This window comes from Astatotilapia calliptera, chromosome 4, assembly GCF_900246225.1.
Source record: "Astatotilapia calliptera chromosome 4, fAstCal1.2, whole genome shotgun sequence".
Lineage (NCBI taxonomy): Eukaryota > Metazoa > Chordata > Actinopteri > Cichliformes > Cichlidae > Astatotilapia > Astatotilapia calliptera.
In genome coordinates this window covers 27,438,546-27,454,132 of record NC_039305.1, presented here as the reverse complement: position 1 = coordinate 27,454,132, position 15,587 = coordinate 27,438,546, and the positions used below count along the sequence as shown (strand labels likewise).

General features: G+C 40.7%; 1 long non-coding RNA gene across 2 annotated transcripts; it reads left to right on the top strand.

Moving 5' to 3' along the window:
* The first annotated feature begins 9,880 nt into the window (after positions 1-9,880).
* Positions 9,881-11,228, top strand: LOC113020075 (uncharacterized). 2 transcript variants are annotated; one of them, XR_003272152.1, is made up of 4 exons: positions 9,881-10,257; positions 10,511-10,549; positions 10,725-10,846; positions 10,989-11,228. It is a non-coding gene; the product is annotated as an uncharacterized LOC113020075 (long non-coding RNA). The 2 variants fall into 2 exon arrangements; XR_003272151.1 differs by having other exon boundaries at positions 10,511-10,619.
* The last annotated feature ends 4,359 nt before the right edge of the window (positions 11,229-15,587 follow it).

The window sequence follows — 15,587 nt, the reverse complement described above, 5'->3', positions numbered from 1 at the left end:
TTTCTTCTCTTTACTTGGTCTCCTCCAGTGTGACCATCCTGGTTTCTTTATATTAGAGGTCGTCACTCTCCTCTTCACTCTGTTTAACCAAATGCTATGCAAGGTGAACAAAATGACACCACTATGAAAATAAAAGCAATCAGGTCTGATTGAGATCATTTTGATTTTTTTGGTGTTGTTATTGGTTATACAAGTCACAACACCAAAAGATTAAAACCTGTAAAATCACACTTCAAAATTTGCTATCGCACTGCACTAAGCCCAGCCACAGTCTTTCCTATGAATTTCTCCTTTAGTCATATTTTTGAAATTAAACCCATGCAGCTATGATTAAAACAATAGCACTTGATGATGGGATGAATCCCCACTTGACTCTATGGCCTCCAGATCTTCTGACAACCTGTGACCACAGGGGTGCTTCTTCATATATAAAATCACTTAAAAGAGAACACACACACACACACACACACACACACACACACACACACACACACACACACACACACACACACACACACACACACACACACACACACACACACTTATATATACAACCATGAGGTCCATTTTCTGGTGACTGCAGGTGAGGATTATCTGTTCTAACTTTTATTGCTATTAAAGAACACTCCTTTTAATTAGACTAATAGACTCTAATTATTAAATTGAGGTTACTGATGCATCACACAGATGAAATTAGAACTTGATTTTTAGCCCATAGTTTCTGTGTTTTGTTGCCTGGATATCACCAACACTGTATAATATAATAACTTAAATGAAAAACTACATATGTGTTTTCGCAACACGTTCTCACTCCCAACTCGTCAAACGTGTGACGCATGGTCAGGCTCCCTCTGCTTCACTTATGGACGCGCAGGGTACCCCCCTCGCGTCGGGAATTGACGTGAAGGGTCCTCCGATTGAAGAGATTGCTGCGGAAGTGCCTGTTGTCGGTATATTTAGACATTTTCCAAATCACATTGTAGTGAGGTATACAGAACACAATAAATTATATAATGTAAACAACTACCTGAAAAACAGCAGATACAGCAGAGGAATTAATTATAGGCTATTACTTTTGTATCGTTTATTGCATTTATGGAGGGAGTGATGTATGCTGGGTAATGGCACAGCTAGCTACTGGGTGACTTTATTCACCCGCTTCGGCTGTTATCAGTCCATACAATGGGCGTTATTAGCACAAATCAGTCCCATAGATATGGGCCATCTCCTGCTAGATTGTTCAGAAGGTTGTTCTCATCCATCCAGATGGAGGATCAATAACGGGAGCGTGGAAGACTCCAGAATCCACTCTGGCTGGAATCCGGTGGATACAGCAGTGTGTACAGTAGGGGTGCAACGATACTCGTATCGATATTGAACCGTTCGATACAGTGCTTTCGGTTCGGTACGCATATGTATCGAACAATACAAAATTTGTAATTTATTTTATCAACTTTCCTTCTGACGATGCTGTCTGTGTTGAGCGCTCAGTGAATCTGCGTTTGACTACTCCGCCTAGGCTGCACTGTCGAGCGCAGATCCACTGAACGCTCAACACAGACAGCATCGTCAGAAGGAAGAGCGCAGGGCAAGCTAGCGAGACAGAAGTTAAGCTCTCCTTGCAACATGGCAAATTGAACCTCCCCCACCCTCATTCAGGGGCCCGTTCTTCGTACGTCGCTCACTACATCCAACATCAAATGACACATCCAAGACCAAACCATCGCGCTAACCGTGAGCTCGCTAATCCGGTTCTCCGAACACACCTGCTGTTGACGATTAGTACAGCTGGACGCAGTAATGTGACATCACTGGGTGTCGTAAAAGGGGCTACGCATCGATAGTAGAAACATTGATCGGCAACCCTCTGATTGGTCGGCGAAAATGTCGACGGAGCGCGCTCGGCTCGGTATTTTTCGGCAGCAGAGCAAGAACTCGTGAGTGAGGGATTTCAGGAATTTCAGAGTTTAATCAGAACGCAAGGGAACACTGCAAAGGCTGCAAAAACAAGGAGAGAGGGCTGGCAGAAAGTTGCTGACAAATTAAACTCGTAAGTAATTTAATAATAACAATAATAATGGAGTGGATTTATACAGCGCTTTTCAAGGCACCCAAAGCGCTTTACAATGCCACTATTCAGTCACTCTCACATTCACACACTGGTGGAAGCAGCTACGGTTGTAGCCACAGCTGCCCTGGGGCAGACTGACAGAAGCCAGGCTGCCATATCGCGCCATCGGCCCCTCTGGCCAACACCAGTAGGCGGTAGGGTAGATTTATTATATTACACTATATTATCCAATATTATATTACATTATATTATATTATGTTATATTATATCCCCTTACACATTAGAGCCACAACAGGACCCACTAGAACATGGGAACAAGTAAAAGTGAAATATAAGAATATCCTACAGAATGGTAATATTTATCACTTATATTGCTTTTAGTCTCTTGGAAAGAGACCCTGGAATAATCTGTTTGTTTATAACAGCAACCAAGAAAAGGGCAGAGCAAAAAAAAGACAGGTGGTGGTCCTGCACCCTCTCGTCAACAAATTGGTTAAGTAAATAATACCCTCACGGGAAAATCGATATCTCTCAATGAGCACACTGTCGCGCTGAGCTAAAGGATCCTGTCTATCCCGCAATATACGCTGAATTCTGAGGACTCTCCTTATCAATCTTGCACCTTCCGCAATGGATTGCTCGCGTAAACGGACAGGATATGACTGCGACAGGCTTCCCAAATCCACCTTCGCTTTTATAGCCGTGGTCTCTCATCTTGATTACACAAAGTAATTTGCAATTGCTTCTCTGAAATATGAATTACATCTGTAATAATCACATACATGTAATAGAATGTTAATAGTACATTTCCCTTTTTTAGGAAATGACCTGTATGTATCTGTGTGAAATCAATAAATGGATCAAGTGCTGCATTATCTTTAGTTACATTGATAATATTTATTTATGGTGAAACAGTGGTGGAATATCGCTGTTGCTTTCGTATAAATGAAGCGGACATACCTGCGTGGCCGCGATCTAATCCTGTTTACATAAAGTAAACCTGCTCCCGAGCAGGTTTACGCTTACGGCTCTGTTGCTATGACAGCAAGTCCCGGATGAGCTTCGGGGAACCGAACGATCCAAGATCAGGCGAAATCGTCAACAATCAAATCCAGCTAACTTACTTAGCGAGGTACGAAGAACGGGCCCCAGATCTGGCGTTTGGAATTATTTTGGTTTTCATGTGAGGTATGACCCTGAAGGTAAGTGCGTCATGGACTAAAGTAAAACAGTATGTTGGATGTGCCACGCAATGCTCAATTACATGGGTGGGAACTAGTGTGTTAGCGCAGTTAGCTCGTTAACGTGTTGGCCGTCTAGCCCCACGCAGGGGTAGCTCGTTAATGGAGATTTGCCGTGTTGTGGCGTTAACGTCATTTCAACGAGATTAACGCTGACAGCACTAGTGGGAACACAACGAATATGACTGCACATTTACGCCGACATCATCCTAGTGCAAAGACAAGTGGAAGCAGACAAAAACAACAAGCATGCATGCTACAAACTTTACCCGAGTCATTTAGACAGCCGTTAGCACATGATTCTCCTTATGGGGACCTGATATGTTTAATATTGTGGCTAGCTCAGACAACGAGGAGACGGAGGTATCGTTTGGTCTTGCTTCCCGTGAGCTAGCCAGGGAGCACAGCCGTTTATTGACATCTGCAGAAGAACACTGCCGCTAGCTAACTGCTCAGCGCGGCAACCGCATAGCAACAACAACAACAACAACAACAACAACAACAACAACAACAACAACACCACACAGTGCACCCTCTGACCCCGGAAGGACACACCGTCGCAGCGAGAGGGCGTCACCCGTCACTATGGCAACATAAACAAAACATAACTGTACAAACAGAACCTCGAACAGCCCTGACCCGCTACAATATGCTGCTGAGAGCCCAGAAGAAGCGTATAGTATAGCTTTTATTTTGGAAAGAGCCATTTCTCTGTAATAAACTCTCTTTTCCAAAGATGAGTGATTCCTCAATCAGATACAGGTGTTACCGCGCCAGATCCGCGGCCCCGAACTGTAGTAAGGAAACCTCTGGCAGTTACTTGAAGGTTCCGTAACTGACTCGTAGCCGGCAACAGCTTACTATACAGGTCAACTCCGCTAGCAAAAAGATCGAAGGAGGCGTAGGAAACTGCTTCACCGAACTTTATTTCTTCTCTAAGGCACGAACACCGCGTACAGTGGGCTGAAACAGTTTACTCACAGCAAGCATCGCCGACACAACTCTGGCTGTCGAGGGAGTTATTATATTCCTTTTATTTATTTTCTTTTCGTCTCTTCTGTAGCTAACCGTTACATTTTCCCCTTCTCCGCTCTCTCTCTTCACACACACACCAGGCAGTCCCGCTACACACATCCCGAATACATTTCCCATCAGGCTTCATCCTTAAAGGGCCATGCCTGTAACACAGGGCTTGCAAAATCGCTAGCCCGACGTCCCGGGGCTAGCGATTTTTCCAGTCGGGCTACCAAAATCTATCTCTGCCCTGCCCGTCGGGCTATTGTAGGAAGGAAAAATATATGTCAATGCTTTTGCATTCTTTCGGAAATGTAGCTGGGTAATTATGTCATTCGCATCGGTGAGCCACTGTCAATATGTGACATATTGAAATCGCGTTTGAATTTGCGGGAAAGTCACTCGGGTCAGAGCATGGGGTGCCACCATCATCCCACTTCTGACACCAATGTGGCGAGCTCAGACAAGGAGGAGACGGAGGTATCGTTTGGTCTTGCTTCCCATGAGCTAGCCAGGGAGCACAGCCGTTGACATCTGCAGAAGAACACTGCCGCTAGCTAACTGCTCAGCGCGGAAACCGCACAGCAGCAACAACAACAACACACAGGGCGCCCTCTGACCCCGGAAGGACACACCGTCGCAGCGAGAGGGCGTCACCCGTCACTATGGCAACATAAACAAAACATAACTGTACAAACAGAACCCCGAACAGCCCTGACCCGCTACAATATGCTGCTCAGAATATAGCCCAGAAGAAGCATATAGTATAGCTTTTATTTTGGAAAGAGCCATTTCTCTGTAATATACTCTCTTTTCCAAAGATGAGTGATTCCTCAATCAGATACAGGGCTCGCAAAATCGCTAGCCCGACGTCCTGGGGCTAGCGATCTTTCCAGTCGGGCTACCAAAATCTATCTCTGCCCTGCCCGTCAGGCTATTGTAGGAAGGAAAAATATATGTCAATGCTTTTGCATTCTTTCGGAAATGTAGCTGGGTAATTATGTCATTGGCATCGGTGAGCCACTGTCAATATGTGACATATTGAAATCGAGCTAGAATTTGCGCTTGTTTTTTGCTTTCACTTTGCAATCGCGTGAACTGTGTATAGAGAGCGACAGCACTGATTGGTGAGTGATGATAATTTGCGCACCAATTCCTCTGACATCGTCTTATCAATCGTTAGCTTACTATGCAAACATGACAAGTGAAATCTCCCGCAGCAAGCTTAAACATATGAGAGGTTGATCACACAGAGAATCGCTGACTGTTATATGTGTGTGTGTGTGTGTGTGTAAAAGCAGCAGGATATATATTTTAGTTCTGCTGAGCCAAATAAGACAGGTCAGGGTGAAGAAGTGACAGCCAAAGAAAAGCTTACCACAAAACGGAAAAGTTATGACAAATCAGACTATAAGGCAAAAAGAAACTGCAGCTTTATGGTTTCATGGACAAAAGAATTTCTGTGGCTGCAATATGACGAGCTATATAACCAGGGCTGCACATAAGTGGTCCGCAGGTGCGCATTCGCTGTCAAAAAAACAAACAAAAAAAAAACGTGCACAAGATATGAAGTTGCAACGCGTGTTTGCATAAATAAGATTTTCTGGAGGAGGACAGACATCTGTTTAGAACTCTTAAAGATGTCGAAGAAGCTCCTTTAAGCAATTACTTTGGTGTTCCTCCACCTCCAAACAAATGTCAGAAGGAGTCCGAACCACAAAAGAAGCGCATATTCTCGGTAAAGTGGTTGCAGGAGGTGAGCTGGCTTCAAACAAATGATGAACGCACAGAGATGTGGTGCGGAATGTGCCGTGAAAATCCCACTCTAGCGGACAAAAACAGTGCTTTTTATATGGACGCAAACGCGCGTTGCAACTTCTTATCTGGTGCGTGTCTTTTATTTTGACAGCGAATGCGCACATGCGGACCACTTATGTGCACCCGTGTAAATAACATAATGTTCTGCCGGGTGTGTTGTTGGTTTTCTCTCGATTTCTGAGTCGACAAGCGCCTTTGTTACTGGGACCAGTCATTTTAAGAAAGGCCCCATTAGAACCCATGAGAAATGCAAGAAATGCATTATTGCTCAGTCTGCAATATCTTTCCCAGAACAAACACCAATTGCAAATAACATACTAAAAATAAACCTGAAAATCTGTTTAGAACAGCTACTATGTTGCAAAGAGTGAACTACCACTGGCAAAATTTAGCAGTCTTTGCAAACTTCAAAAAGCAAATGCCCTCGATCTTGGTTCCACTTGTCTCTTACCCATGACTTCAGTGGAAATTTCAGATTCAGGATCTGACACAGACTGATTCATGTCCTACACAGTTCTTACAAGTTCATAGAAATTTCTGTTCAATTAAAACCAAGTATTTGAGTTGATGATTGTAATTTTTATACAATGTTGTAATTTGTTTTTCAACAATTTTTTGATTAATGTTTTGTTTCCTTTACAATATTATACTTTAATGTATAATATTGTAAAGGAAACAAAACAGGAAACAAAACATCAATCAAAAAATTGCTCTCTTTTTTATTCGGGCTACTTACATTTATTTTGGGCTACCAAAAACTGAAGAGTCCCTGCCTGAAGGGCTACCAGGGATTTTGAAATTTTGCGAGCCCTGAGATATATTTATTTTTTTTAATTACTTTTGTTTCAGCAACATTAAATTTAAAAACTGTACTTTTGAGTTAAAATATATATTTATAATTTTAATAAATGACAAATTAAAAAGGCATGAACATTTTTTTGTATCGAAAAATTATCGAACTGTGACACCAAAGTATCGAACCGAACCGAACCGAACCGTGAATTTTGTGTATCGTTGCACCCCTAGTGTACAGGTAAGACCGTTTAAACGGACAGCATTTATAGAATGACTATTAAAAGTCAGCGAGTGTCAATAATATTAATGTGGTTATGTTAGTAATACACAGAGTGCTAATATAACAGCTTTAAGATGCATTTGTAGATATTATTACGTGTTTTGCCGTCTTTATGGTGCTAGCTTAAAGTTACGGTGTAAACGTTAGCTTATATTGGAGTAAAGCTGTTAATGTTTAAACGGTGTTAGCACAGAAATATTAGCTTCTGTCATGACTGATGAAGTTACTAGTTAATAAAGTTTCCAGTAAAGTGTTTAATCGCAGCCACAGATTGACAGCAAATATCTCGATTAGCTTCAGTGCATCTATAATAAATATGTGCAAGTTTCAGTGCTTCGTTTAAACTGTATGATACTTATACTGACCCAGGGTCCGTGTAAAATACAATCCTAGCTGTGTGAACAAAGCCTGGCTTCTTTAGTCCTGCATGACAAACCTCAGGATGCAGGCTATTATTACTCTTTCCTGCTGGCACACCTGTCACACCTGAGAGTCAGCTAGAAACGTACAGTGACGTGGACATCATGCAAAGACTGCCAGACTCTGTAATACTGCAAATGATCAGTGACTCAAGTTAACACTAAACTTTAAACGGCACCTCTGTGTCTCTGTGTGCTGAACATCTAGGATTGAGTCAGGCTGCATCAGCTGAAGCTGTTATTTGTATATATCAGTATTTTTTTTATTCAGGTGTGGGGAAAATACGTAACACTGCAGTGAAGCGATGCACCAGAGTAATCCCTGGCCAAAGGTATCGTACTCAAATCAGACTACTGATCCAGCCACATCAGCCTTTTGTGAGGTTTGTTTAAAGTAGACTTAAAGTGAACTACAGGTTCCTGAGAGGTGGACTGTGAGCACAGAAACACATGTTCATACATACAGCTGCAGCAAACTTACATTAATTTTAAATAGATTTGTTACTCTGGTGTCTATCTTTGTATTAGTCCTCTGACAGACTGGTGACCTGTCCAGGTGTGCTCTACCTATGACTACTGGGACAGGCTCTAGCTCCTGTAATAGAAATTTTCTGTTATTCTCATTTAAAGTATTTAAGTGCTTATGCATATGCTTAGTTGTGACACTGTTACTGTTCAGTGAAAGTTTCTAAAACTAGATGAACTTACTTCAGCGTCAGGAGTTTGAGAAAACAACTCCCTTTACAGGTGCTGATAAGGCCACAAAACAGCATAACCATTGATCCGTTGAAGTGTGGTAGGATCCGTTTGTAACTTCCTCCCTCTTCCTTGGAATGCATAAAGGAGTAGGAGCACCACTTCTGTGGCAGCGCTGACATGACTGAACTGTGATGTTTGATGTGTGTTGGCGCAGTAATAAATAGCTTGATCACAGCTCTTTCTGTGTTGCAGACTTTATTTAAAAAAATTCCACGACACCTCCCACCCTCCCACTGTGAACCTGAATTGAATATTCAGAAGACATTTGTTTAAATAGTTCTACAAATCTGAGCTGTTGGTGTGTCCTTGGATTGTGTGGTAATAATATTAGAGCCTGCAATCTTTCTTACTGAATCTCTACTATGAGTCATGTTACCTGTCATGTTATTCTATGTTTACCTGTCAGCCTGGACAAATGTGCTGTGTGAAGGAAATTAAATTAAATCAGATCTGAACTGCTGCTACTTTTTGTTATTTTAATTCTCTTCTCTGTTTTCCAGAACAGTTCTCCACAGTCGCTGTCCACATGGGTCAGTGGGACCAAGAAGCACTCTGCTAATGTGTGGACTCTGACCAGCAACATCCAGCAGGACCCAGACAGCATTTTCTATCTCCCAGCTGGAGTTTTTGTTTGTCTGTGTCTGGAGAATCAGATTTTTGTTGAGCTTCACACTTGCAGACCTAAGTCAGTTTGCAGAGATCCCTCCCACCCATGTCCTAGATTTCTTATCTGAAACAGTAATATTTCAGTGACTGCTGCTTGTACCACAGGTTAATACACGCTACTGATCCCTGATAGGAGAATCATCAATTTTGCCAACAAAGAAGCCTGGTGGATGTTTGTTTACAGTCTGATGATGGGACATCATGCTCTGCATCTTCAAAGTTTGTCTCTTGATTATTATTCATACCCAGTAATGTGAAGTATGCTCATATCTACTATAACTGAACCAACCTGGTGCTCTTCATTTATGGAGGCTGTTGAGTCTGAATGTTGGATGTTGTGTATCTCGTGTTCTCTGGGCTTTGTTGTCCTCAGTCTTTTTGCAGGATCAGAAAACAAAACCGGGAGGCGCGTAAATGTTTCTTCTCCATGATGTTTCTTCAAATGTTTCTTCTGGATGATGATAAGACTGTGACACGGGATGCCACCTTTGGTCTTGTGATGAAGCAAAGCTCAGGAAGAAGTGGGATTAAATGTGTGCTGTTGAGAAGGATGTACAGGGGCACCTGCAGCCAAATCCAAGCTTCAGCTTAGTTGTAGTTGCAGAATGCTATAGGACTGAGACATCTAAGGCATCAAATGTTTGATTAAACGGATGAAAAAGAGAAGTTTTTTCCCTATAATTATCACTTCTTAAAATCTGTAGCAACTTCAAGTCTGTCAGCATGCTGAGCATGCTCAGAATGTGACAATATATTTTTGTTCAATATTTAATTTCTTTCAGTTGCAATTGTTAAATGAAAAAATATATATTCTTATAATTTAGCAAACGAATTTATAAAAAAAAAAATACATATATCTGTATTAGTTTTAGTAAATTAATTTGACACCTGTATTGAAAATACCATATTGTATTCATACAGAATCAGTATGGTATCATTGTTTGTCTGTTCACTGATTGTTGAAGCTAAGAGCTACTTTGATCTGTTTAGATCTAAAGTATCCAAAGTTGAGTTCTAATGTTTCTTCACCCCTGTGTGTGTGATATGTGATTTCCTACATGCTGGCAGAGCAGCAGTTTGTGCTCACAGATGGTGACGGTGTGGAGAGACGGTGGTGTTTCCTCAGAAGAACCAGCAGAGTCACTTGCTGACTGATATTCGTCTGCACTGCACAGAGGAAATCAACTGACCGAGGTTTGTCCAGTGACGTGTTTATGAAATGTATATTTGTTTTATGCTTACAGATATGTTTTTCATGACAGAGGCTCTGCAGAGGTTAGACAAAGCAGAGAAAACATGTGCTTTACATTTTACTGTGATTTATTGAGATATTTGTTGCCTGATGTTCAGCAGGAATGGAGAAATAGAATCAAAGGGAGATGTTTTTGATGTTTTTGTAATGATGTAAGTAAATCTTCAATATTATTTATTTGCTTGGTTATATTAGGAGTGTTTCTGAGTGAGGGGGAGAGGAGTCATCATCCAGGTAAAGTGACGTAGATCAGTGGATACACTTGTCTCCCCTTTAAAGGAGACGATCCAAGTCATCCTTAAATGTTAGTGCTTTCAAATACACAAACATTTTTAAAGGACAAAAATGAACATCCAACTTTGACTGTAACACAAAATAAATCTTTGCATGTGTGTTTTCAAACTCTCAGATGGGCAGCATATCAGTCTTGGACTGTGTAACCTGCCGGAGCAGCACTGAATGACCACCGCACATAAGCATGTTCCTGCAGCATTCAGCATCTGATCCTTCATCTGTGTGCTTCTGCTTTTGGTAAGTAGAGTTACCCAACTCCAGTAACTCTAAACACATGCCATCCATTTCTGACGGCCTGGTTACTTCCTGTCAGTTACTTTAGAAACCATGTGGTCACCTGACCTAACACTGTTTCTTCTTCTTCCCCTTAATGTTCAAGTGTCACATGTCAAACAGCTGGAGAGGAAACTACACCAGTGTACTGGGATGTTTCACCAACACGTGCCAAATGCTGTTCCTTCATGGTGACATCACCAGAGACAGCCCCACCCACCTCAGGACCTCGCCATTGATCATGATGATTATAATGATGACAGCAAGCGGAACTAAGACTGTAAAAATCCACGACCAGAATGTTTCTTTCTAATTATGAATGAATAGTGAGAGCCTCTTTCTGTGTTTTGTCTGTTTTGGTTGTTTGTTTTTTTTTACCTCATTTGTTACTGACAAAGTTCACAAACTCACACAGTTTACATTCTGTATGTTTCCATCTTTACCAGCCACACTCTAACTGCATTTAAGAAAATAATCCTTAGAAATCGGCGTTTTTCTCTTTTGTAATTGATGATAATTCAGTGAATATACTGCGCTGCTTCTTTCTATTGCGTCACACATTGCTTTAAGTTTTTCAGTGTCCGGTTATTTTTTACTGCTGTTTGAATTCTCTGAATGTTTGACCCTGTAGACTGTTTGATGGACTGCTTGTCTTCCTGTTTGTAACCACCGCCTGTTTTTTAATAAAGATTTGGATTTCTGACTTCAACACAGCCTCTGCGTGTCCTCCCTTTGTGTCCTCTTCCTCTGTGAATGTGTTGCATGTGTCACAGATTCATTTTATTAACAGCTTTCCCACAGTGAGTTGCATCAGCATTCATTCACAGCACATTTCAGAAGGATTCAGATTAATACAGTGATCTTATAGTCAGAATGATCCTGACAGAGTGCCACTGTAAATGATCTTTCATCAGGTAAATTTTAAAGTTCAGTATTTCAAAGCAGGAGTTATGAAGACTCATACTGGCATTAGGACTAATAATATGTACTTACAAAGTCAAAGTTTTTTAATTATGCTAGAATATTGGAAGACAATCAACTTTTAGTGTTTTCCACATATTAATTATTCTGAAATAGAGAAGGTGACCCTAACTGTACAGAAGCACTAAACAACTGACAATCTAACAGACATCATTGGCCTGAGCCGTCATGCACAGTGAGTCTGATCCTTTGCTGTGGGAATCTGACAAGCATGTTTCTGGTCAGTTTGGAAGAAATAATATCACAATGTTGATCTTTTTTTCAATATTCCTTCTCTTTTACAACATAAACTGTGATCAAAGGTACTTATGTTCACAGCATGTAATAATACTGACAGTCCAGGGCATTGTGGTCTGTTGAGCTAGGGTTAGGGTTAGCAATTCAGACATATGTATTCAATATTAAACGTCTCTGACGTGGGCCACTGTCCACAGTGTTGGGAAATCCATACCAGGCTGGAATGAGTCAAGGTAGGTGAGCATCCACGAGAAGACACAGCAGATGCATCCTACTAATACTGACAGGACCAGGAGACTCCAGAAACCGAGCATCTTCTCTTCAGTGCCATCCTCTCCTGTCACCCTCTCTGCCCGCAGCTGAGTATGGAGTAGATAAGGGCGCAGAGAAACCCTTATTACTAATTTGTATTTTAATTCAATTTTCATGAAATATTCAAATTCAGTATTGGTCCTTTTATACTAATAACCACGTATCCACCCAGGCTCATGGTGGGGCAGGGCTCTGTCCTGGAATACTTGAGTACAAGGTAATGTACACCCTGACCAGGTATCCAGTCTGTCAGAATTGTTTTCAATATTTGGTGCAAAAACATGAGTGACAACAAAAATCCAACTAGGATTCTTGCATATGATGAATGAAGTCTGTCTTTGACTGTTGTCCAGCTGATCCATCAAACCCCCAGCAGGTGAACTTTATTCATGACATAACACCGCAACAATGTAAAAAATTAAACAGCAACAGTCTAAATGTAAAGTGCATTCTAAAGTCCTCTTCAATAAATTGTATGCAAAGAGTCATTCAGGACTGTAAAACGTGAACTACAGAGTCTTCATCATTAAATCTCTGGTTGCTTCATTTTTTCTATCCTATATCAGATATTTTAAAGGTTATCTTAGGTAAAGTTCCATTCTCATGGTGAGGCAAAGTGCTTTATGTGTGTGTGTGCCCGTGTCATGAACGGCTATAAAAGGCCTATAATTAAAGAACAAAGCGGGGTTTGAGTTCGAGTTGCGGCAGACTGTCACTACTTGTAAATGGAACGCAGCCTTCCTACGGCAGACAGCTAATAACAGGAATCGGACGCGGTCCAGCCAAGTCCACAGCAACCACCATAGCAACCGCCTAGCATGACCTTAAAAACATATTCTGTCTTCATAACTATCAAAATCGTGAAATGATTTGCAAAGTGTGAAAGTGTTACAGCTGCAGAGAGCTATGGCGGTATCTATGGAAGCTGTTTACATAGCTAATAATATACGATGTAACCATGGAGACAGTCAGTCACTTGAGCTAGCGGTGCATGTTTACTACAGTAAATAAGGTGATTGAGTGCACAGCGTCCACACTCTGCAGGGGGTAAAGACATTACTTCAATATTGTTTTATATTGATATATATTTGCCTTCTGTTGACCATCACCTCAGGCTCACCATTACAGTTTCAGCATACAGATGCACACTGTCTAAATATGAACACATTCAAAAACTCATGTCTCAGAAATAAGCACAGCTGTTCATGTTTGTCATTAGAGTTTTATTTGTAAGAAAATTATGAACTTCATATTGTGTATCAAATAAAAGAACATTTCACAACTCTGAGTCAACAGAAACAGGTAACAGAAATGTCTCTAATGTAGACATGTACAGTGTAGTGTAAGCATTAAAAGATCATAAAAGGAAACACTAACATTTATGTGAAACTAATTGTAATTAAAAAAAGGAACAGGAATCTGAAAACAACACTTTTTTGGTCTAAGTGATCAAAGTAGAAAACAGAACTGATGTTCAAGAACAAACCGTAGCTGCACTAATATTACACATCTCGATCGTTGTACTGAACAGACATGTTGCTTTTAAAACCACATGCAGTGTGTGACCATGACTGTTCACTGAGACCATGAACGCCACTTCGCTGAAGCATTCTTCTTCTTCTTCTTCTTCTTCTTCTTCTTCTTGCCATTAAATTGGAAGCAGAAGGAGCACGAGCTGATTTGATCTACTGAAATGAAAAAGCAGAACATCTGAGCTGAAACCATTAAGACAGGAACAAATTCAATGCAGTGTCTCAAGTGGCTTAGCCTGTTACAACTGTTGATACAAGCTAAATACGGTTAACACACAGTGTCAGGGAGCTCCAGTGTGGGAACTAGTGGCTTTAGGTTTGTAGTCATTTAACTTTCATCCATTCATTCATTTAATTCAGGAGGAAGAAATGCCAGGTTGGTGCAGGCTGGTTACATGCATTTGGTCCCATGCTGTCTTTAATTAAATGACTTGGTTCATTTTATGGCTGGGCTGTATGTGGGGTTATATCATGTTATTTGGGCAGGAGTACCTGTCCCCTGTTAGACGTAGAAAGTTTCTCCATAAGTAGAGTTTCTAACTCTTATAGCACATCTGTGGCTGACAGCTTTTTGGTGGCTCTTTTTACCCCACACTGGTTGTGAGTGTGTAAATAGCCCCACTAGTTCTTTTGGGTTGCAGTTAACTTGGGAGGAAGAGGTGGGTATGCCATGACTAGATGAATAACAATTATCTGGGATACATAAATTTCATAATGCATGCATATATCTCTATAAACCTGCCTGAGGGCTGCCATTTTTACATTCAGTTATTTCTTTGTTGAATCTAAATAATGAATGTGTTACAGTTAAAGTGGCACTGATCAGTGTAAATGGCTCATTGGGACACAGAAACCTTTAAATTAAACCCTATCACCTGATATCGAGTGTCAAACAATATCAAAGCTGTAAAAGATGTTTACATTCAGAATTTATAAAACTATGATTGTAAATAAATTCAAACAAGTGAGCTTTTCTCTTTGTGCTGAATATCAACACTGTGGTTTCTTAGACTGTAAGCTGTACTTTAGTGCAACCAGTTGCAGAAGCTGCCACTCCAAATGTCTTTTGATAACAAGAAAAAAATACCTTTTCAGTACACGGCCTGAAGTTCTTCTCCGAAATCTTCTGCAATCGGCTTTGTCTGCTGGTTTGAAGACAATAAACCATAAAAAAGATGATTTAGTCACTTTGTCTGTGTCATGCAGCTCGAATGTGTCGTGTAACGATGTTGAATAGCTGTCGTTATCCCTCTGCTGTGTCAGTAGGATTGTACTGTACAGCATCTCATTGATATGTGAGGAATGCTAATGTAACACGATAACAGACTTACATCATTAAAATATAAAGTGCAGGAGATATTTAGATATTTTTTATATTTATATTACATTTTATAGCTTTTTTTTTTTTTTTTTTTTTACCTTTTATTGTTCATTTTATTTTCACTTACTGAATACAGGACACACTTGACTGGGGGAAAGAAGGGTAGAAAGAAAGAGGGAAAGAGAAACAGCTGAGAAGAGGGACGGGGGAGAAGGGCAAAAGACAAAAACCAACAGAATGAGCAGAAAAAAAAAAAGAAGAAAAAAAAATGCATATATCAATCACCTGGGTCACCTGCTGAGAAAGAAAAAAGAAAACAAGC